We start from the raw sequence: 7,772 nt of genomic DNA, 5'->3' as shown, positions 1-7,772 counted from the left end.
GCCCCGCTTGGGGGGCGGCGGGGTCCCCTGCCCCACCACAGCCCTTCCCCTTGGCTGTTCCAGAAGATAAAAGTGATTTTAGAGCTTCATTAATGCCACAAGGAACTCAGCCAGAGGCGAGCACAGGATCTGTCCGCAGCAGCTTCCCACAGGGGGTTTTGCCCGCACAAGCCTCAAAGGACCCCAAGTCCCCACTGCACCCCACTGCTCCCGTATGGGTGGATGGGCAGCAGGGCTCTGCCAAAACAGGGTGGGGATGGGGCCCCCCCCCCGCCCTGCACCATCCGCAGCCACATGCAGAGCTTTCCCTCCCTGGGGTACGTTTCCAGCCCGATTTCCCACTAATTTTGTCTCCTACTTCATTTTGCTTTGCCTTGCTGCCCCTGCCTGCCCCCAGCACGGGGTACTCCTGTCCCCCCTCCCCAGCTGTCCCCTCACCAGCGCTGGCCGGTCTGGGCGATGCATGCAGAAAGATCCTCATTTTGCCAACAGATTAAAAGCTTGCCATTTAGTGAAGAAAACAGCACTACAGAAGGGGGAAAAAAAAATAAAACAAACACTAATTTAAATTAAATTGAAATTATGACTCTGCCAAGGCTTGTGAGCAGAATCCCTTCCTCCTGTTTCTGACTCTGCTCCCACAGATTGGAGGGGTAGGTGTCCTGGCCATGCTGGTGGGGATCCCAGATCTCCAGGGATCCCACATTTGCAGGGAGAAGATCCCTGGGATCCCCAGACCTGCAGGGATGCCTGACCTGTGGGGATCACTTGTTCCATGGGGAGAGGACAAGAACTTTTCCCCAGCCTGTCCCATCCCCACAAACCTGCCGACAGGAGGCTCCCGACCCGATGAACCCCTTGTGGGGCTGAGCCCCCTCATGCCAGGGGTGTGTAGAGGTGCTCGGCAGCCACATCCCCCAGTCCACAGAGCCCACTGGTGCAAGCTCCACAACCCCCAGCATGGGAGAATCCCCCCCAGGGCTGAACCTCAGTAGCTGAGGTTTTAATTCCTCATGACCAGGACGGCTGCTTGCAGAGCGTTCTCGGAGCGGGGGCTGAGCTTTCGGCCACACTGCCAACACCCCCATTGCAAGCAGGCTTATTATTATTAATAATAATAATAATAATGTCAGCATTTCCCGGCGTGGTGTCTGCTACCAGAGGCCAATTGCCTGGCTCTAGCAATCCACTCCAGGTGAAACGAGCCTCTGCTGGGAACACGCAGGTCCCTGGCTGGAGCTGGGGGCGAGAGCAGGCAGAGCAATGGGCAGTTACAGACCAACAAAGCAAACGCAGAGACCTTCCCCTGCCAGAGCTTTGCCCCTCGCCCAGCCTCCCCATGGGCTGCAGGGTCCCCAGACACCATGGGGAGACCCCGCTCTTGCCCCCACCTCGGGCCAAGCCGCCAGGACATGTCCAGCCCCCGTGGGCTTGTGGTGTGATCCTCCATCAACCCTCGGGCTGAGGCTTCACACTACGACCCGGACCCCCTCCAGTACCTCTGTCTTTGTATACTCTTTTTAAACTGGATTTTGCTCTTTTCTCTGTTATCCCTGCCAACCCCTTAGGAGCTGGGAAATAGCTTTGTCCCCTTCTTCTACCCCTTTCACTTCCAGTCGTTCACCAAAACACCAGTTCCCTTTCTTGCCTGCTTTTCCAGGAGATAAACATGTCTGTGCTGGCCATACTTTGCACATCCCAGAGGCAGTGGCATCCCTGGGCACGTGGTGGTGGGAGCAGCTCCTGCACCCCTCAGCAACTGATGGAGACATTGGTGTCGGTCACAGAAACCTGAGTTTTAAAGCACAAGACAGTGAGGAAGAGGTGCTGAGAGGGGTAGAAAGCCTGGTGCTGCCAGCAGCCCAAGCAGGCATCCAAGAGGGACGAGGGAGTCACACGTGGGAGCAGGGTCTGGTCCAAAGGCAGGACCCAAGAGTTGCTCACGCAGCCCCGGAGGGATGGGGATCCCTCCCCTCCATCACCCCCTGGCTGCAGGGCCACACAAGTGCCATCTGACCACAGAGCCAGGGGTGACATCAGTGCCACCGTACCCAGCACCCTGGACCTATCCGGAGCCCCATGACTAATTTGGGATGCGGTGGACATTTTTAATACACTGCTATAAATATTCATGGACTGTCAGCTATGAAAAAGGACCCTGCCTCCCGCCACGCTGCCTGGCCAGAAGGCAGCACAAGGGAGACAGACCAAGCCCTTGCTGGTGGCTGTGGGGGCTCAGAAACCCTGGGGGCCACTGGGACATCCCCACTTTACACCAGGGAACATCCAGTTATGAGGATGCCTGGTTGGTGGACACCTTGCAGACAGCCCAAGCCAGCTTCTGCCCAAATTCTGTTTGAACCTCAAACCAGTTTCCTCGTGGCCGTGACACCCCCCCGGCAAGCACGGGGGCGAGCACATAGGCACGGGTGGGGGCCGGCTGTCAAACCCGTGCCTCGAATCCCGCAGAGCCGAAGCTCTCGCTTGTCACGGCAGCCTCCAGTCTGCTGAGCTGCAAAAACCTGATGAAAGCCTTGTGCTGAATTGCAGTTCTGCTTTGCTGGCGTGCATTGCCCGAGGGATTGCCTGCCACCAGCTCCCACATCTCCACCTCTCCCTCCCAGCCCCGCACCACTTGGGCATCACCACTGCCCCAGCCCCAAAAGCATCCCCCCCATAGAGCTATAAAGCCCATCTTCTGCAATTCTGAACACCTATCGATTCCTCTTTTATGTGCTTCACCCCAACATATCGATGCAATTTAGCCTCCGTAACTCAGACTAAATTAGCTGCCTTTAATCCATGGATAATCACAGTGAGCCCAGCTCTGCCTGTCCCAGATTCATGGGGGACGGGGAGGAGAGCACTGGGTCAGGCAGGGACATGCAGGTTCCTCACTTGTGGGTAAAGCGCCCAAACAAGCCAGCGGGCATCAGTGCTGAGGCCACTGATGTGGCCTGGGGACAACCACGCTGTGGCCGGAAACCTGTCTCCTGTGGCTGGAGCCCATCCTCCGATTCCAGCAAGACATTTGGCCCCAAAGCCCAGGCATCACCACCTGACTCCTGCTTTCCGCAAGCCCCGGGGTCCCTGATGTGGGTTTCGGCTTTAGCTGATACCATGAAGTGTTGCTACATGCTCCTGCTAGGCTGCAGCATGCAAGGGGTTAACCCCAAAATACACCCGGCTCAGGGGAGAGGAGCAGCCTCAGCCCTCCCTGGAGCTGTGTATGAAGCCTCAGGTGAAAAGTGGAGCCCGTTCCCCTTTGATGAGCAGCCGAGGCTCCCTGGGAGCCCACGTCAGGGCTTTGCTCTCGGCATCTCTTGCCTATAATTCAACAGCTCAGAAAGTGCCGAAGGCACCGGAGATGCCACCAACACCTCACTTGGATGGACAGCCTGGCACAGCACCTGGGGGACATCCCCGTGCTGGTGGCGAGGCCATTCGAGACCCACTGGGGTCCTAGTCCCTCTGTGCACCCCAAAAACCCCCCTCCCACCCAGGCACCCACAAACCTGCACCCACCTCCCCAGATACCCTCCTCCATCTTTCTGTAAAGCTTCCAAAATACACATTTAATTTCAATTTAATGCAATAGTTACCGCGGTCAGTAAATACCGAAACCATATTAAAGGAGGATTAATAGCCGTGTAATGGCCAAGTGTCTATTGCATAACCCTTAATAAGCACAGATGGCCTCCTGCTGCCCTCCCACCACGCCGCGAGTGCTGCAGGGCCTCCAGCCGTCCCTTCCCATCCTTCCCAGTGGTGGCCAAGGGTGACAGTCCCATGAGAAATGGATGAGATTGCTGCAGCACTGCCAGGCAGGAGGGGAACATCTCCAAGCATCAAAGCTGGTTAAAAGCATCGGTCTGCAGCCGCAGCTGAGCATCACATGGGGATGATGGTCCCTAAAACGTCTCGGCAAGTGCTTGTGGCCACAACAGCCAGCCTGGGAATGGCAGAAAATTCCCCTGCATGGCCCAGAGAGAGCACGTGCCCCTCTGCCCAGTAAAAAATAGGTGCTAAACAGGTCAGCTGTATCCTGCCTCTGTTTTCTCCCTCTGGGGGGGAGGCAGGCAGCATTTTCATTCCACTTCCCCATCACGACTGCCCACAGCACCCAGCAGGATCCCAACACCAACCCACTTCCAAGGGCAGAGCCATTAGCTTGGCTCTGAGGTCCCCCCACTTTGGAGGGCACTGCCCTGAAACACAGTGTTCAGGATCCCCAGTTTATCCTGGCAAAAGAGGAACTGGAGCACATGGTGGCTCTGGGAGAGGCCAAGCAGGGCACGTGCTCCAGGGCCACCCTGGGGTGGTGGATGGTTTGGATAGGAACAGCCAGGACACACTTTCATGGGAGGGGAAACTGAGGCAGTGGCCAAGCCAAATGGCCCCCCCCTCCCCAGAGCCCCGCACCACGGTCTGGCACCATCCCCAAGTCCCTAGCACCACTCTGCATGGAAAGTCAGTTTAAAAAGGAAAAAAAAAAAAAAAAAGCACATTTTGAGTAAGTGTTGGCCAGCTTCAGCTGCAAATTCACTTGTCAGGAATATTGGAATTACTGGAGCTGGATGGCGTGAACATCTGTGCAATGCAAACGCTGGGGCGGGGAGCAGAGCCAGCTGCCTGCGGATGCTCCAGTGGGATGCAGCCAGCCCCCGCGAGGAGGATGGCTGGGACCCAACATGTGCCCTCCACCCACCTCCCGGTGCAAGGGGACCCTAGTGAGCTCCCCAAAATGTCCCAGGGAGGAGGTTGTGACTCGGGGAACTCACCACACCAGCTCACAGGCTGCACCAGTGAATACTGGAGGAACTGGGCTTGACGGCGCAGGACAGGCATGGAGGGATTCCTCACACCAGCGGGACTCCAGCCACCCTTCTCCTGCCCTCCTTACCCCTACCCTTCCCCAGGTCTGCCTGCACTGGGGTGCCACAGACTCCCCCAATGTTTTGGGTTGCAATGGGGCTTTTCCATCACTTTCAGAGCAGCCATGACCAGTGCCTGGCCCTTCCCAACCTCCTCGCTCATCAGCACCACTACAGCCCCCAGCTGCCCAAACCCGCCCATTTATGCCCAAAGCAATGCTCAGGCAGGAGCTCATCGGCCGCTCAGGCATGAGCAGATTGGGTGCTCAGGTGTTGACGGATTGGGTGCTCAGGTGTTGACTAATTGGCCACCCAAGCACGGTGCAATCGGGTGCTCAGACGTGACCTAACTGGGTGCTCACGCATGAATTAGTTGCGTGCTCGGGTGTGAATTGGCCACCCATGCGGGAAGCAACTGGGTGCAGAAACCTTGTTATTTTGCCCAATGTACCTTCTCGGAGGGGCTGGAAGCAGGGATGCCCGAATGGCACCCCCACGTGTGTCTCAGCGGGGGGAATAGGCACTGAAGCAGGATTGAACCTGGGCTTGGGGACGCCCCTCTTCAACCTCCCTCTCCCGCAGATGCAACATCGCAAATAACAAACAGCTTTCAAAGCCTCATCTCCCATTGATGTCACATCAATGCCAACGGAGATAAAAGCTGAGCTTTGCTGGGGAATATTAATTAGAGGGAAAGCCTCATTAGAGCAGCAAGGGTGGCCGCCGGCACTGCCTGCCTACCCCATGTACTCCAGACCCCCCGAAGGGGCACAACGGGCATCAGCCCAACCAGCTGCCCTGGTGGGCTGAGTGATGGGGTGCACTGCAGATCCCCCAATGTAAGAGTGAAAAATGAAAATGTTGAAAGGTTTTTTAATTTAAAAAAAGGGGAAAACCTGCTTTTCCCTGTCTATGGTACCTGGGGCTTCCAGGCAAGTCCAGAGCCCCAGGCAGGGCAATAAACCCCCGCTGCACCCTCCGGAGCAGCCTGATGGCAAATCCAAGGGTTCATAGGGAAAAAGCAGCACATGGGTTATTTAATGTATTTTGGTGGGGTTTTTTGACAGCTCAGCAGCTGGATAGAAGCACGAGAGAGCACGCGATGCCACCTCCTGCCACCCCGAGCCTCCCCGCTGGCGGGGAAAGGGGGGGAGCCAGTGCTGCCCTGGGGCGAGTCCCCCACAGCCCCCACATCCACTGCCAAAGGGAACATGGGAAGGGGTCAGGAAAACTGGATATTGTGAAGTGGCATGGGACCCTTGAGCACTGAGACCCCACTCCATCACCCCCTCCCAGAGATCCCGGGCCAGCTGGGGAGCACCCTGCCAGCCCCATCTCCCATTAATCGCCCCAGAAAACACTTGTAGCAAATCAACAGCATTTGCAGCAAAATCGGTGGGTTAGCAACAGGAAAGTAATGAGGAAGGAAGCATTGCCAGGAGGATTTAACCACTGTGGCTGTGCCAGCTCCCACAGGCAGGCCCTCCTTCTGCACTGCCTGCTGACATGGAGCAGCACCCATGGGTGCCCCAGAGCCCAGCCCAGCCAGGGGACACTGAGGGGACCGGCGAGGGGGGTGTTGCAGCTGAACTCAAGCAAAACCCCCCCTTGCCAAGGCCATAAACACAATGGGCTGAAGCAGCCGGGTACCTCCGCAGAGCCATGGGGCCACACAGGACAGGGCCACCAGCTCCCAGGCAGCAGCAAGGCAGAGGTGCCAGGAGCACCAAGGTGCCACAACATCAGTTATTTATTACAGAGAACTTTTCTTCCTTTTTTGTTTTGTTTTTCCTGAGAGGTGAGCCCAATTCATCCTGACAGAGGTTCACAGCACATTTTTGCCCGTCAGCTGCTTACAGAGACGTGCCGACAAGCCAGACGGTGCAGGAAAAAGGCACCCGGTGCCTGTGCCATGGGAGCCAGTGGGCAACAAAACGAGCTCGGCGCATTGCCCCTAGTGACATGCCAGCTTGGGGACACTGCCGCACATGGACCTGGCCAGCCCTGGGGCCCAACATGCCCTGGCTTCCCCGCAGGGTGCTCAGCGCCGGCCCCAATCTCCAAAGATGCTCTCCCGGCATGGACACAGCACCAACCCGCTCCAAGCGCTCATGAGGGTGGGTGTCAAATCAATCCCCACAGCAAAGATGCCAAGTTAAAAAAAAAACAAAACAAAAAACCCAGAGGAAAGCAGCCAGCCATCTGCCAAACCAGCAATTTTCAGCTGGATTTCCAGAAACACTTCAGCTTTTAAAACCAAGAAAGGAGAGAAAATAAAAACCCCTCCTCTTCCACAAGCATAGAAAGCATTCACTAGATGAAGTGCAAAATTCCTCTTTGACTTCAAAGGCATTTCTCCTGGCTGGTTACCCCCAAATCCTGGCACAACCCACTGGAAAGCCAGCAGGCAGCACGGCTCGGCGCCGCTTGGTTGCCAGATGAGAGCATCCCACCGGCTGGGGCGGGGGCTGGCTGCTGTGCCGGGGGAGCCCCGGGTGTTAGAGGGATGCTGAAAACCTGGTACTTGCCTGTTTGGAAGCAGGGAGGAGGGGGAGGGACAGGCAGGAGGAAAGGGAGAATAAAGTTTATGCTGCAGCAAAGGGAGCTTGTGTGGTTGGCAACGGCATCCAGCTTCTGCCGGGTGGGTTATCTCCCGCTGATGCTGAGACCCAGCAGCGCCGAACCCATGGCCGGCATCATCAGGATGCGGCTGAACCCCCAGTGGGGATGGGCAAGACCCTTGGACCAGCCTGGGCTTTGCCAGGGAACTTCAGGGCAAACACCCCCCTCCTGAAACGCTGGCCAAATGGTGTTTTTAGGGGCTATTTCTTGTGCTGTTACTGAAACTTTCTGCAAGCAAAGGCAGGGGCCAGGCTGGGGCAGCCACAGCCCCAAGCT

Source organism: Egretta garzetta, unplaced genomic scaffold, assembly GCF_000687185.1.
Source record: "Egretta garzetta isolate BGI_Z169 unplaced genomic scaffold, ASM68718v1 scaffold34, whole genome shotgun sequence".
NCBI classification, from domain to species: domain Eukaryota; kingdom Metazoa; phylum Chordata; class Aves; order Pelecaniformes; family Ardeidae; genus Egretta; species Egretta garzetta.
Note: the sequence above shows the minus strand (reverse complement) of the source record.